The sequence below is a fragment of the Panthera leo genome, chromosome B3 (assembly GCF_018350215.1).
Source record: "Panthera leo isolate Ple1 chromosome B3, P.leo_Ple1_pat1.1, whole genome shotgun sequence".
Lineage (NCBI taxonomy): Eukaryota > Metazoa > Chordata > Mammalia > Carnivora > Felidae > Panthera > Panthera leo.
In genome coordinates, this window is record NC_056684.1 from 79,913,978 (window position 1) to 79,931,267 (window position 17,290).

General features: G+C 37.0%; 1 long non-coding RNA gene across 2 annotated transcripts in view; it reads left to right on the plus strand.

Moving 5' to 3' along the window:
* Positions 1–17,290, plus strand: part of LOC122222419 — an 85,292-nt gene that overhangs the window by 49,992 nt on the left and 18,010 nt on the right. For both annotated transcript variants that reach the window (XR_006203744.1, XR_006203745.1), the window contains exons 4-5: positions 14,362–14,505; positions 14,612–14,695. This is a non-coding gene — a long non-coding RNA (uncharacterized LOC122222419). The remainder of the gene's footprint in view (positions 1–14,361; positions 14,506–14,611; positions 14,696–17,290) is intronic.

Genomic DNA, 17,290 nt, shown 5'->3' on the forward strand with positions numbered 1-17,290 from the left:
CAAGGCATCTCCCAGATGAGAACCAAGGTGGATGGATTTTGACAATCTGATTACAATCTGATGGAGAAGCCAGGAAATGACTAGGAAGAGTGCAGCACCCTTTGAAAGGATGTTTTATTTCATGATGCAACACAGTGGGACTGAGCGCACATTCTGAAGATGACCATCCTGGGTTCTACGGGGGCTCAGCCACTTACCAGCTATGTGCTCTGGGACAAATCTCTACTTCTCAGGCCTGTGCTTCCTCATCAGGTATTGCCCTGAACCAGGCCTGATGGGGCTACCAGCTGTAGGAAAAGCAGAGTGAGCACTTATGGCCTCCAGTGCTGACAGGTGTGAACATCATGGGTCCTGGATCCTTTGTTGCAACCTTTGTAAACAGGAGGCAGGAGACCACCATGGTGTATGCTGCTTGGAGGTGGCAATCCAAGAATGGTCCAACAGGTAGATGGCCAGATAGATTGCCAGGTGTTAGCAGAGTCAAGATGTCCGCAGAGAAGCTCTTCAGGAGTGGAAAGTGTGCTCAGAAGACAGGTAGTTTTAGCACCAGTGCAAGGGATATCTGAGGAAATGTGCCCTTCCCACCACAGCTCCTCCATCATCACAAAAAGAGCACCATGATCTGAGGCTACTGGGTCTCAGGGCATATTATATCCCTTCCCATGCGTGCATCTATATTCTTTATTTATCTACTGCGATTTGTATCTTTAAATAGATTTATATCATTTCTATTGCAAATATTTCCCTAGCCTGTATCTTGTCATTTAATATTGCTGATTGTACAGCTTTTTTTTTAATGTGGTCAAATCCATCAATAATTTATTTTTTCTTCCCTGTATGAAGCTCACAAAGTTCCCCTTCACTTGGAAATGAAAAATATATTCACCTAAAAAATATATATGCATATCACCTATACATTTTTTTATAACCTTTTGTTTCAAAATAACTTCAAATACACAGGAAAGTTGCAAGAATAACTTAAAGAGTTCTCATAGACACTTTATCAAAATTCATACATTTTTAACATTCTGCCACATTTGCTATTTTGCTTTATCATCTCTCTCTTGCATGCTCATTCACTCGCTGTCTCATGTATGTGCATGTGTGTGATGTATTTTTTCTAAATTATTTGAAAGTAGAATGTATACATCATGTTCACTTCCTACTGCCAGGAATATTCCTACAGCCACGGTACAATAATGGAGTTCAGGGAATTTAACATCAATACAAGATTTTTATCTAATCTGCGATCTATATTCCAATCTTTTCAAATGTTTCAGTAATGTCCCTTAAAGCATTTTCCTCCTCAAGCACAGGATAGAATCAAGAATCATGTACCACATTTAGCTGTCATGTATCTTTAGTCTCCTTTAACCTGAAGCAATTTTGCAATCTTTCTGTGTCTTTCATGACATTTTAATTTTTCAAAAACATAAGCTTGTTATTTTATAGACTATCCCCCAATTTGAGTTTTTCTAATGCTTCCTCATGAGTTGGAAGTTATACACCCCATGAGATGTGCCCTACTCATGTTATCACATCCAGAGGTACATAATATCATCAACACCAATTGGCGATTTTAATTTTGGTTCCCCAGTGATGGTTCCAACTCTACTACTCCCTCTACACTAACTGGTGGGCAGAAAAATCCTCTTCTCTCCTATTCATTTGCTCATTTATCTATTCTTATTAGTATGTCTTCATTTTTATTCAATGTTTATTCTAGTTGCTTGATTTTAAATCTTTTATCTGCTTTGTTAATTTTTACTACAGCTTGTTTTATTATTTATTATGAAAAAGCTTTATTCTTAGAGAATTTGCAGAGGCATTACTGTAATTTCAAAATATTTTCATAATCATTATCCATTTTATCCCCATTTGAGTTCTCTGTTGCTGCATAACAAAGCATCTCAAGCACAACAATTTATCATTTCTTATAATCCTGTAGGTGAATGAGGCAGTTCTTCTGCTAATCTCTCTTGGGCTCCCTTATGTGGCTTCATTTAGCTGACAGGATGATACTGAATAGCCTCACTCATGTATGGGTCATCAGCTGGGGCTCTGTCACCACCAGGTTTAGCCTGGGCTTCTTCACATGGCGGCTTCAGAGTTCCATGAAAACAGGAGTAGAAACCGCAAAGCCACTTATGGTCTTGCTTGAAAGTCACATGTCACTTTTCACCATATCTTATGTGTTGGAGCAAGTCATCAAGCCAGCCCCGATCCAGCAGGTAAGGAGATAGACAGTTTCTCTTTATAGGAACACCTGCAAAGTGGTTTTAGCCATTTTTAATTCACCATAATCCCAGTAACAATTCTGAGAGATAAAGAAAGCCAGTTATTGCCATCCCTTTTTTACAGATCAGGAAACTGAGGTATGAAGAGGTTCATCGGTATAGTATAAAGCAGTTCTACTTTTAAAATGGCCCATAATGCAGCTCCATTAATATCACCTGGGTGGTTGTTAGAACCGCAGATTCTCAGATCTCACCCGAGGCCTACTAAATTACTATAGATAATAGAGCTATTACAGCAATAGATACCATCAGTACTATTCTATAGTATTACACATATCATACTTTGGAGTAGGTCCCAGGAATCTGTGTTCTAATAAAGTCTCCAGATACTACTTATGCACGTAAAGTTGGAGAAGTAAATGGATTTGAAGTGAGTCGAACTAAATCACACTCATGTCCCAGTTTTGTCACCTGATAGCTGGATGACCCTAAGTAGATCACTTACCCTTTTGAAACTTCAATTTTTCTTATCAGAAAAAAATTGTAATATCTGCTTTACCTACTCCAGCAGCCTATTACGAATATCAAAAGAAAGAAGATGTTACATGCAAAAGCAGCCAGGAAAATAATGATGAATATGGTAATGTTGCCCAAGATCACAGAATTTATTAGAGATAGAATCAAGACTAAAACAGCTGTATTCCTGGTCTTAAACCTCTTCAGGGATAAATACTAATTGGGCCAGCAGCTTTTCAGTCTTTTCCAGATCTTCAGAGCTATGGCAAACTGCAATACTGATTGCAAAGAGCCAGCAAACAGTGAATGTGACCTGTTCTCATTGAAACAAAGAGCCCCTTCCCTCTCCTGTCTCCTTCTTCAGTAACACAGACCCCTCCACTCCCTAAACAAGCTCACACAAGGCCATCACAGCAGGGCATGGCTATCTTTTTTTTCTTTTCATGGGAAAAGATTACTGAGTGGGAAGTGTTCGGGATGAGTGAATGTTACTGGGGAGTGGGAGGTGGAGTGACAATCCTGGCCTAGATTCTGTTTTTCAAGTTTGATGCATGTCAGTGGAATGGCATCTACAGCCTGCTGAAGCTTTTGGAGAGTCAGAATTTGAGAGCTAGTGGGTGAGAAATTGCGATCTCTTACTGATTATTCACCTCCTCCAACCTATATTTTTAATTCACCCACTCTTAATTCTAATCTTCCCTCCCAGCAATTTTCTAAAACTCAGTCTTACCAGCTTTCTCAGTCTTCCTCAGGCTCAATCTACTTAGAAAGGAGGTAGTGAAGTCTAAATGATCCCCTCACCCTACTTAACTGAAAACCCAATTTTGCAACCAAGTTGACAGAAAAAAAGATGTAACTAGGCATTAAAAAAAAAGTGCAACATAGAAAAGGAGGTAGCACAGACTCCCTGGGCTCAAAGCCCAGCTCCATTCCTTACCAGCCTTGCACACACTTAACTCTGTTCATTTTCTCTTCTGTGAAATACGGTTTTATGAGGGCTCCATGAGTTAATCCATGTAAAGCCCTTAAGAAAAGTGCCTGTCACATGCAACAACATGGAGCATTATAGATTTTGCCACATTGTACTACATTACCACAACTGCCTAGTCTCCTGCCTTTAATGCTTCCTTGCATCTAACTCATTCTCCCATGATTAATCTTTCTCAATTACCATTAAGTCCCCTTTCTCCCACCTTATAGAATATATTACCTATTGCACAAACTCTAAGCTTCTTGGCTTAGCATTTAAGACATTTCTCATCAGTTCCCTCCAACTCTGTCCAACCACATTACCCAGTATCTTTAGTGATATTTCACTAGTGATTTCACTTTTCACTCTGTTGACAGTGTCCTTTGATGCAAATTCAAAGAATCTTGATTTTTAGTGCCATAAAATCTTTGAAAGACATATCTCAAAATAAACATAAACCTACAATATGTAATTTAGTACTGTGCACATAAAATGTGTATTAGTTTTCTATTGCTGCTGTAACAAATTACCATAAACTTAGTTGCTTAAATATTTAGCGAAAAGATTCCCTTGGCACTGCAGACATTTTGAGCTGGGTAATTCTTTGTTGTGGGAGGCTGTCCTGTACATAGTAGGATGTTTATCAGCATCCCAGTCCTCTCCCCACTAGATGCTAGTTGCAACACTTCTGTTCTGAAGACCAAAAATGTCTCCAGATATTGTTAAATGTCCACTGGGGATAAAAATCTCCCCTAGTTGAGAACCAATGCTCTACAAAGACCCCTTCTCTTGCTATGTTTTTTTTTACCATTTCTCAAACATGCCTGGACTAATTTCATTTTGTATCTTTTACTCAAAGTATATTAATTTTTATTATGGTAAGATATATGTTAAATTGACGATTTTAAGTATATAGTCCAGTGGCTTTATGAATATTCACATTGCTGTGAATTCACCATCAGCCATCTCCATAACTTTTTCATCTTCCCGGACAGAAATTCTGTATTCATTAAACAATAACTTTCCATTCTTTCCTCCCCCCCAACACCTGGCAATAACCATTCTACTTTCTGACTCTGAATTTGACTACTCTATCTCATAGAAGTTTTATCTATCTCATAGAAGTTTTTTCTATCTCATAGAAGTTTACTCTATCTCATAGAAGAATCATAGAATTTTTGTCTTTTTATGTCTGGCTTATTTCACTTAGCATAATGTCTTCAGGTTCAACCATGTTGCAGAATTTCCTTCCTTTTCAAGTCCAAATAACATTCCATTGTATGTATATGTCATATGTTGTTTATCCATTCATCTATCAATAGACAGTTTGGCTATTGTGAATAATGCTTCTATGAACAGGTGTATAAATGTCTGTTCAAGTCATTGCTTTGAGTTATTTTGGGTATATACTCAGAAATGGAATTTCTGGATCACATGGTAATTCTGTGTTTAATTTTTTGAGGAAGCATCATACAGTTTTCCATAGCAGCTATACCATTTTGTATTTCTACCAACAATATACAAGCATTCCAATTCTCCACATCCTTACCAACACTTGCTGTTTTCTGGGGGGTTTTTTGTTAATAGACAGCTTGACTGTGTGAAGTGCTATCTCGTGATTTTTGTCTTGCATTTCCTTAATCATAAATGGTGTTGAACATCTTTCTCTGTGCTTATTCGTAATGTGCATATCTTCTTTGGAGCAATGTCTGTTCAAGTCCTTTGCCCATTTTTTAATGGGGTTTGTTTGTTTTTGTTATTTTTGTTGAATTATAGGGATTCTTCATATATTCTGAATGTCAACCACTTATCAGATACTTTTGTCTCATTCTGTGGGGTGCCTTTTCACTCTGTTGATAGTGTCCTTTGATGCACTGAAATTCAAAGAATCTCGATTTTTAGTGCCATAAAATCTTTGAAAGATGTATCTCAAAATAAATATAAACCTGCAATATGTAATTTAGTACCGTGCACATAAAATGTTAGTTTTCTACTGCTGTTGTAACAAATTACTATTAACTTAGTTGCTTAAAACAATAAAACTTTATTATCTTATAGTTCTATAGGTCAGAGTTCTGAAATGGATCTTACAAAGCTAAAATCAAGATGCCACAGGGCTCCTGAGTGGCTCAGTCAGTTAAGCCACTAACTCTTGATTTGGGCTCAGGTCATGATCTCATGGTTCATGGAATTGAGCCCCACACTGGGCTCTGCACTGTTTGCTCAGAGCCTGCTTTGGGTTTTCTCTCTCTCTCTCTCTCTAACTGCCCCCTCCCCCCCCCCCCGCCTTTCTCTCTCTCTCAAAATAAATACACTTTAAAAATTAAATTAAATTAAATTAAGATGTCAGAAAGGCTGCATCCCTTCTAGAGGGTCTAGAGGAGAATACATTTCCTTGCTTTTTCTGGCTCCTAGAGTTCAGCCGCATTCCTTGACTCATTTTCCCTTCTTCCATTTTCAAAGCTAGCAACACTGTATTGCCCTCTAACCATTCTTTCATAGCCATGTTTCCTTCTGACTCTCAACTCAGTCAGGAAAGGTTCTTTTAAGGATCCATTTAATTAGGTTGGGCCCACTTAGATAATCCAGGATAATCTCCCCAAATCAAAGTCCTTAACCTTAATCACATCTGCAAAATTCCTTTTGCCATGAAAGTTAACACATTCACAGGTTCCAGAGGTTAGAGATCTTTGGGGTCCCATTATTCTGCCTATCACAAAGAGGGGGGAAAATGTGAAACAGAAGTAAACCTGAAATTAGTATTGTTATATGACTTTCTGAGCACATTTTCTCCCTCTCATCTTAGCCAGGCAGCATAAGTCTTCATCCTCTGGACTTTTGGATGCTAACTGAATTTCTATAGATTCTTAAGACCATCTGCTTTACTGACCAAGATATTTCATGAATTCACACTCTCTTTTCTGGTTTAGAATAATCAATATTAGAAACAGATGGGGTGAAATTTTTCAAAGTTTTGTCATAACTTTAGTAAAAGAAGAAAAATCTAGCAAATTGAAATGCTACCTTCATACTATTAGTACATATATATATATGTATATTAAATATACATATTGGTAAGTGTGTTAATAACTTTTATACTTGTATAAGTAATAGGTATTCAGCCAAAAGTGGGCAATGGGATTTTTCTCTTAAGTATTAGGGCCCCGAGGATACCTGGCACTAGGTAATGGAGGCAGGGTCATCATGTTAAATCATGTAGTCTGTTTTCAGCACAAGGTACTCCAAACCTAATTTGTATTCCATCCCAATCCATGCCCCTGAATTATGTTCATCTAGAAGAAGGGGCATTTTTTTCAAATATTACAAAGGTGCCATATGAGCTAGTGGTAGCCTCACCTGGAGAGTATTCATAAAGAGGGGAGTGCACCCTTGGCAACTCCTTTTTGGGTCACAGCTATACCTAGGACACTGAGAGAAGCTACACATACACTATGCAGAGTATTCTAGTTCACTGCCAGAAGAGCATAGAACAGCCAATAGAAATATATAGCACCTACCCTTAGACATATAGCTGAAATACTTTGAGAGAATGTGGCCAGGGCAGAGTCAAGCTCTGACTAGCTAGCAGGTCTGGAGACATAGGTTAATAAAAGGTCTTATTGATATTGTAATACATAATAAAATATAGTTAGTATGCTATCAGACATTATGGCCACCCTGCAGATAAATAGAGAAGTAAAGAGAGTAAGGAGAAGGAGGACAAAAAGAGGCAGAAAGAGAAAGATGCATTAGAAATCACCCAGCATAACCTTATATACAAAGATAAAATTCATCATCATCCAAAGGATTCTCTGAGATGCTCTTTGTTAAGAGCCCACAGTTTGCTTGTTCCCATGTAAAAATGTACTATTCAAACACTGACAAACAATATCTAAGAATCCCTAGTAGAGATAATACTACACCATTGGCTTGTCATTCATTTTAAGGATTTTTTATTGTGGAATAGGAAAGATCTGAAAGAAATGATTATGGTTCTGTAGAAATATATATTTCAGTAAAATCACACACATTTCTATAGATCCATACACTGAATGTTTCTTTTAGAAATCAGATACAAATAAATATTGGTGGAAAGAAACGTATTCAAATTTATTTTCAAAATCATAACTTTAGTAAAAGAAGGAAAATCTAGCAAATTGAAATGCTACCTTCATACTAAGTATTAGTACATATATATGTATATTAAATACATATATATTTTTTATATACATATTAGAAGAAAGAAAATGCAATCCTTTACAGGCGCAATGAAGTAAGAGCTTATCCTACAACTCTAGGATTTTGATGAGGAGCACATTCTCTTTTTAAATTTTTTTAATGTTTATTTATTTTTTATTATAAAGAGACAGAGCACAAGCAGGGAAGGGGCAGAGAGAGAGGGAGACACAGAATCTGAAGCAGGCTCCAAGCTGTCAGCACAGAGCTTGACATGGGGCTCCAACTCACAAACCGTGAGATCATGACCTGGGCCGAAGTCAGATGCTCAACTGACTGAGCCACCCAAGCACCCTGAATGAGGAGTACATTCTAACTCAATATTCAGTAGACAAATAAACATGCAATTCACAGCCTGACCACAGCTTTGGTATTTCTAGACTCCTGTCCAGGCTTTCCCCGTTCATGCCACTCTATCTGTAAGCACACTAAATTTCACACTGTTCCCTGAATTTTCTGACCTCCATCCCTTTGGACAGACACTTCCCATTACCTGGAAACTCCTCACCTCCTTATTTATCTGACAAACCTCTATTCATCGATAAGGCCCAGATGAGATGCCACTCTTATTAGTTTCCCTGGTGTTTCTTACTCCATTCCCCCTACTATAACTGCAAAATTATTAACATTTGTGTTTCCAAAGCACTTTATATGACATGTGTGTCTATTATAACACTACACAATGCATTATTATTTGTGTATGTGTACATATGCCACTCACCTCTGGACAGGTACTGGATTTGTTCATCATTTTTCTAGTACTCAGCAGGTAGCATATTACATGGCATAGACTGATGAATAGAATTGAAGAAACACATAAGAGATTAACTTTCTTTTCCCTGAGATGATATCCATTCCAGAGAATATAGAAATATCTTTACAAGACCAATAATGAGCTTAATGGTACTTAATATCAATTATATTCAATCTTCAATTTTAGAAATAGCTTCAGATGTAGGGTTTTTACCAATGGCAGTTAAACAAAGATATTAAATGAAATTTTATTGCAGCAATTGCTCGTTGAAACAGGTTTGAGAACAAATCCAATTTAAATACATGCTATTTCCTTCTATTTACCTATAAGATGTTTAAAATGGAACACTTTGGGGCAGAATTATAAAAGTCTCCATCTTCAATTGCAAATTGTGAGGAAGTCTTTTTTACAGCTTTTCAAACATTGTACTGTGGTTGGTTATTCAAAAGTTCAAATTATGTCAGATTATTCCACCACCATACATCACTATAATGTTCATTCAAATGAACCTATCCTCTCTGGAAATCTCTTTTCCAATGGACTGACTGTAGACTTCCCCAAGATGGCACAAATTAGGCCAATTTCTCTAGATCATGCTCTGTAAAACTCCAGGCTCCCATGGTGGTGGGCAACAATTCAGAGCATAGGTTGATGAGGAAGACTATACCTCCTCCAACTGAGTTTTTGTTTAAAAGCCAGAAGCTGGCAAAGATCTTTAAACTGATTATTAGATCTTTAAACTGATTAGATCTTTAAACTAATTCCCAGTTAGTGACTTTGGGGGAGCTAGCATTCTCATAATATTTTGATGAGTTTGGGTAGTATAAAATAATAAAACTAGTCTGGAGAGTCAATCCAAGAATATATATCAAGAACTTTTTAAATCTTCAGACTTTTTCTAGTTTGCCCCTAAAACTCTCCCATAAAGATCTGAATGATATTTCTAGCTGATTTCTGAGTCCTTGCTGTGTGTAACACTTGGACTTCTTTGTGCTATTTGCTTTCCAAAGAGTAAGCTTATCTTCCATTTACCCAAAGGATCTGGAAGCAGGCCTGTTATTCATGCTGGCACTTCAGCTTTTCCTCTGGAGTCCATTTTTCTCTCACTTGAATGGTTTTGTGAGTATATTTTGTCATTATTTGGATATCTTGATTGTATTTTCTTTCACTTTTAGAATAATGTATTTTGCTTTATATCATTGTAGTCCTACTACTTTAATTTACCATAAAGTTAAAAAAAAAAAAGTTCCAGAAAGATGTTGCAAATGAGTCCAATGTTTCTTCTACCCTTCGCATGCTACCTTATGCCCCAAAGTATTCATCTTTATGAACCTCAGTTTGGAGGCCAGTCTGGAAAGCCATGATACTCTCAGGGCCTATAAAGGTAGGTGGGTTTTCTGGCCCCACACTGAAAATCCCCAACTACTATACTTGTCATGTTTCCCCACTTACTATCAAGCCATAAGCTGTCTCTGTATTTCCTTTCCTATGCCTGATGTAACAGCCTTTGTCTCACTTTTACACTGCTTCTTACACCCTGTCATGATTAGGACACGATTTTAACAAAGATTTTATATTGAATGTAAAAATTTGAATAAATATACCTGAGTGAGTTTCTGAAGAATTCTTCTCTGAATAAATGTATGAATGTTAGTGTGTGGACATTTTATCTACTTTGGCCACTCAGCGAACCTTTTTATCTCTTCTAGTTCTTGGCTGCCGTTACAGATAAGTGAGATTTCTGGTAGCTAAATTCTGACTAGATAAACTGTTAACAAAACTTAGGTGATAGGGTAGACAATGAGTATCCCACTTAAATTAACAAATAGTACTTGATAGGAAAAGCTGTGCTGTTATCTATTGCTGCATTTTTTTTATATCAGCCCCAAAGCTTATGCATGTAACAGTAAACATTTATTCTCCTGCTCATGAGTTCTCAAGTCACCTAGGATTCAGATAATCTAAAATGGGCTCATCAGATGACTTCACTTCCAGATGTGGGTCTCACTGGACTGAGCTCTGATGCAGGTTGGGCTAAATTCTGTTCCATAGTGTTCATTCTAGAATCCAGACTAAAAGGGCAGGAGCAACCTGGGCAAGCTCTTATGATGATGCACAAGAGGGCAAGACCATCTAACATGAGCACATTTCAAGCCTCTGCTTATGGAATGTCTGCTAACACTCCATTGGTCAAAAAAAGTCACATGACAAAGTCCCAACATCAGAGGGCAGGAAAATATCCTTAACCTACCATAAGGTCATGGCAAAGATGTGGATGCGTAATACCTCTACAGGAAAGTGAATAAATTGTGAGAAATTCAATCTACCAAAGGCTGGATGACCTCTGACTACAACCACTAATCACAGTGCACTTTCTAGAAAAAAGAAAAAACTTTAAGGCAATTTCTGAAGGTGAAAGATAGGTACCTTGTGTAATAGAAAGTGAGAGGTTTTGGGGCACCTGGGTGGCTCAGTCGGTTAAGCATCCGACTTCAGCTCAGGTCATGATCTCACAATCTGTGAGTTCAAGCGGTGCATCGGGCTCTGTGCTGACAGCTCAGACCCTGGAGCCTGTTTCAGATTCTGTGTCTCCCTCTCTCTCTGCCCCTCCCCTGTTCATGCTCTGTCTCTCTCTGTCTCAAAAATAAATAAAAACATTTTTAAAAATTAAAAAAAAAAAAGTGAGAGGTTTCAAATATGATTCATTGAATAAAGGACATTATGAAAGAAGTGGAAAGTAGTGCTTCCTAATGTGGCAATTGCATTAGGATGCATGTAAAACTGAGATTGCTATAGGCTGGCTTTATAAGTGATAATTGATTGCAAATTATATTGACAGTTATTGAACTTAATTATTCACCACAGGAACCATCCTTAATCAATTAATCAGGGCACAATTCAACTTCACTTTTTGCACGTGGCAACAACCAATCTTTTTTTTTTTTTTTGCTTTTTTTTTTTTTTGCTTTTTGCTTTACCTACTTTGTTTGCTGTTGTTGAAACATTTTAACAAATTAATTAGATGTTAATTCTTAGCAATAAATGAAACCTTGAAGGTGCTTAACAGCAAGTAAGCTCCACAGCAAAATCTATTTATTTCCAAAGTTTTTCCTCAGACTCTGAATAAATACAATCTCCTCCAGAGATTACAACCAAAGAATGGTTCCAAGACTATCCTCACTGATATCAGCCAAAAGAGACATCTCCAAGGATATACTATAGGTCTAGCTTATTTTTTGTTCAAATTTTAATCAAATGCCTTGTAAAAAAATAGATATCGTATGTTTTCACTCATATGTGGAACTTGAGAAACTTAACAGAAGACCATGGGGGAAGGGAAGGGAAGGGGAAAAAATAGTTTCAAACAGAGAGAGGCAAACCATGAGAGACTCTTAAATACGGAGAACAAACTGCGGATTGATCGGGGGGTGGTACAGGGCAGAAGAGGAAAATAGGTGATGGGCATTAAGGAGGGCACTTGTTGGGATGAGCACTGGGTGTTGTATGTAAGTGATGAATCATGGGAATCTACGCCCAAAACCAAGAGCACACTGTATACATTGTATGTTAGCCAACTTGACAATAAATTACATTAAAAAAAATAATAATAAAATTATTTAAAAAAAATAAAAGACATAGAAACCCTGTTTTTTGACATTTCAGCTGACACAGTGATGGTAACTCAAACTTCTGAACAGGCTGAATGATGCACAGAAGCTTACAAGATAAAATGTAGTAGGAAGAAAAGTCATAACACATTCTCAATGGTGGTGTACAACCAAAGCCCCCAAATAGGATGGGGAATAGAAAGTAAAACCCACTCACATGAAAAGAATCTAGCTGTATTGATTAACATCAAATAATAGAAATCAACATTGAAATGTAACTTCAGAAACATTGGTGAATAGGTGGACTGCATGCATATCCAACGAGTTCAAAATAAGAAAAGTAATAGTTCCCTTATTCTGTTTTGGTCACACTCCAGGGAAAGTATTGTATGTATTACTGTGTTATAGTTTTCAGGAAATTGAAATACAGAAATGTATGTACAGAAGATTGTGATTAGGGTAGAACATCATTTCAATATCAGATCACGTGAAGAATGATAGCAGGAAAAAAGATATATTGTCTGAGCAAAGGAGAAGGTAAGAGAACAGGAAAGTTGACTTTAAATATTATAGGATTGGCCTGAGGGAAAAGGATGAAGATGGATTCTGAAAGAAGATTAATTGACAAAAGCTTCAGGAAGCTAGCTGTCAGCTCCATACAAATCTCAGATTTCCCCTGCCCAAACTCTCATCTCACAGAGGTGGTCCTCAGTCATAGCCAGTCTGTGACCGAAAGTGCATTCCAGCCCCACAGTTCTAAGATTCTGTACAGGGAACAGATGTGTCAAATTTGTTATTACACTGAATTTTTTAAGTTCTTTCTTCTATTGAAAAATCAAGTACATCTTTGCAAAATAAAAATAGAATTTTATTATAGCAGTACAAACATTTTATGCCATTCTTTATAGTTTCAAAACTATGAATATCCAATCAAACTTCATAATTGCTTTCATAAGTGCCTAATTAAACTATAAATATTATTAAATATATCCACGTACAGTAAGAAATGGAAACATCTGGATGAAAAATGAGAAATTTAGACAAGCAGCTGGATATTTTACCTACACAATGCTAGATACCAAGATATTCAAAAACATCAAATGGGTGATAGAATTTTGGCGCGTCATCTGGGTATTTGACTGTATCTTCTTCTTTATTTCACATTACTTCTTAGTTTCTCAGTTTCTCTATTTTTTTAATGGGAATATTTTATGCATTTCTCCTACTAAATAGCATTATCCAGTCACAGAAAAAACACTGTTTCTCCTTTGCTGTCAGTTGACCCTCTACTCTGACCTCACTCCTTTTGTTTCACCATTTTACCGGGATATCGGCACTGCTGACACAAAAATGACACAGAATATTGGAAATTCAGGAAAAATCAAGTTAGGGGCTTTGGAATGCACCCCTCCCATCCTCTCCCTGACAGTCTGTGATGACTATCAGAAAACCCATCTGGCCTCAGAACCCCCCACTGTGAAATGTTCCCCAAACTATCCCCTGCCACCCCAACCCCCTACCATGCTTCTACCTTAGATGCCAGGGATCCATTTCCAATTCAATATCTTTCTCTGACTCTGGTTTCCGGGGCACATTGTCCCTTGATTTGCCTGATGGCCCTGGTCTTCATAGAGCTTAGAGTCAAAATAATAATGATGAAAATACTAATTCCAACTTATGAGCACCTACTATGTTCAAGCATTGCATTAAGTGGTTTATATGAATTAATTCATTAATATTCAGAACAACCCTATTAAAGCAGTGCTATAATTATCCTCATTTTGCTGATGAGGAAACTGAGATGAGTGAATTTAACAATTTGCCAAAATTGTCATAGACATAGCACCCCAAACCCCAATACATATTCAGGTTTTCTCACTTTGGAGCCCCTCTCTTAACCACTATACTATGCTGCCTCTCTAGTAGTCTACTCTAATTTCCAAACATTTCACCAAATTTCAAGGGATCCCAAACTCAAAGATGGTTATCATAGATTTATTCCATGTTTCAAGCAGGATCTGACACCCTTCTTCTTTCTAGAAACGTGTGTACTTGGTATCAGGAAGATGATGTTTTGTCCTAATTGAGCAATTCAAACTGCCTTCCAAGGATTTAAAAAAAAAAAAAAAATGCACTTGTCCTTTGCGTGTTCTCATTGTTCTCAGAACAATATAGGCACATCAGGTAATCCTGCACCATTTAAATATTTTTTCATGTTTCATAAAGGTTAATCCACATAAATGAAATATTTTATTCATTCATTTAACAAATATTTATTCAACTGTTCTAGGCACTGATGATACAAAAATGACACAGACAAAAATCTCTGCACCCATGGAACTTACATTCTCTTAGAGGAGACACGGTAAGCAAGGTAAATATATAAATTATACAATATGTAAAATGTTGAAAAGTGCTAATGAGAATATAACGCAAAAAAAGGGAGATATGCAATGTCAGGGAGGGGGTTGAAATTTAGATACTGGTGTCCAGGGAAAGCATCATGAAGAACATAACTTCAACATAAAGACCTATAGGAGTGAGGGATCTCCCCATGAAGATAAATAGGAGAGGAAGCAGGGGCAGTCTAAATTGGGAGTATGCCTGGCATGTTCCAGAAACACCAGGAAGTCAGTGTGGCTGGAAGACAGAATATGAGGTGGTGGGAGTGGAGGATGGGGTGGGACAGAAACAAGAAATAAGGTCAAAAAGTAGAGGATGTTGGGAGTGGAGAGATGGCGGTATTCAGATCATGAAGAACCTTGTAGATCATTATAAAGGATCTGGCTTTTATCTGAATAAGCTGGGAAGCAATTGGAGGGTTTTGAGCAGAGGAGTGACAAGAACTGACTTTTGTTTGAATGGGATCCTCTGGTTGCATACTGAGAATAGACTGCATTGGGGCAGGGGTAAAAGCAAAGAGTCCAGGTAGGAGATTATCACAATTCATGTGATAGGTGTGGTTGGCTTGGTGCCAAGGTAGCAATAGGAGAGATAAGAATTGATAGAATTCTGGATACGTTTTGGAGGTAGAGCTGATGGAATTTGCTGACAGACGTGGGGTATGAAAGAGAGAAGTCAAGAAAGACCATGAGGTGTTTTGGTCTGAACAAATAAGAGAGTTGATTAAAAACTCCTTGAAGAGAGAATGAGCCACACATATTCACTTAATAAATAATGAACATAAATTTTAAAATACTAAAATGAATTGAAATTCCTCTGAAAAGTGTTAAATATGTGTAAAGCAAAAATAGGATAATAGGAAGGTGTGTTATTAAAATATAGGATGCTTCTACATTTAAATGTGACATTGATAGTCCCAAGTACCCCCTAAATAAAAAGAAAGGCTTAATTCTTTCCACAGTGATATTCAGCTAGTAGATACTGAACACAGCATAAAAATATTTGCCAGAAAATCTGATAGTCAGATTTTGATATTTATTAAGGACTTTCCATATTGAGTTTAATTAAGGATTTGATTATGAATTCTACCTTGAAGGCATGATTACTACTTATCTCTTCACTCTTGGGCCAAAGAGAATTACAGATGCTGAATATCTCTCTACTGCATCTATGAAATAGTCATTAGTTTGAAAAGGCATCTCTTTTCTTAGTGCTGAAAATTGCCTGGAGAAATTTAACTCATTCAGCTTTTATAGTAATCCTATAAGGAATCCTGGGTGTATTTTTAATATTATAACTGAGAAGCTATATGAGTCATCACAACTAATTTCCTGATAAATATGCAATTGTCTTTTATTACCCTTTTATTATCACACATTAGGCTTTTATTCCTGTTAATATGGTCAAATATGATAGAGAAATAATGTTACTTTCTCAGAGGGTATATATAAAGTTCACTACCCACTTTCATTATTTAACTAAGCATCTTCTTTTCTAGCTTTCCCATTTCTAACATGTCAATGGAAAAACATCACCATGGAAGACTCGCTCTTTAAGGAACCCTATTATTAACTAAATCCTTGGATATCATAAAGAGCTGAAAGGTTACTGCAATCCATTTTAGCTCTTAAAAACTTTTGAAACATGCTGTTAAATGTGTGAGGAATCATATGGCTATTCAACAAAAAGGAACTCCTGGGACATAGGTGGTGTCTCTTTCCTAAGGAATTGAGAGGCTAGAATATCATAAACTGGCAACATATGGCAGCCCCACAGTCCCTCCAAAAGTAATGTTGTTCTGCCTTGTTCTAACTGCACACTCCTATCTTGTCTCCTTTCTGCTTCTTTCCACCAACATCTGCTATGACCCATTCTTAGCCTCCGAAATATTTAGAAACTTTAGTTTCCTTTGAAGATGGTAAGAATGGTTAAAGAAGCAATAATCACATTGTACAATCAAGCAGTAGGAAGGGAAAACAAGCAAGAATAAATACCTCCCCTTGCTCTCCCTTTGCAAATAATCTGGAAAAACTAATCCAAATGCTAGTGAAGTTTAAGAGTATTATGTGAAATTAATGACCAAGAAAGCAATGATCAAAACTGATTTAATCCAATCACTTAAAACAGCTACAATTTTTCAACCCCTGTATTTGAATGTGTAAAAATTATAACTTTATTAATTTCTTCTGTAACACCTCACTTTATGTTCAGACACACTCCTCCAGTAATATGGTAGAATGGGTTTGTACAAACACAAAAGCTGGATTATTTTCATCTCTCAGGTTCATACTTTGTGACATCAGGTTGGTAGTTTGAAATTGGCTGTGGTAGGAGTACTTACTCCATGGAAATCATCAAATATTATAAATTTGAATTTTTTTGTGTTTCATTTTGTTGCAGGACAACCAGCTATTAAACATTTACCAGTATACTACTGCTCCCTCCATGACAGAAATGTAATCCTAGGCAGTTACAGATAAACTTTCCCTTCCTCCTCTTTCCCCTAGAGGAACGTCTACAATCTAAGGTGCTTCTGTATTATCCATGCATCTGGGGAAGAGCTCTA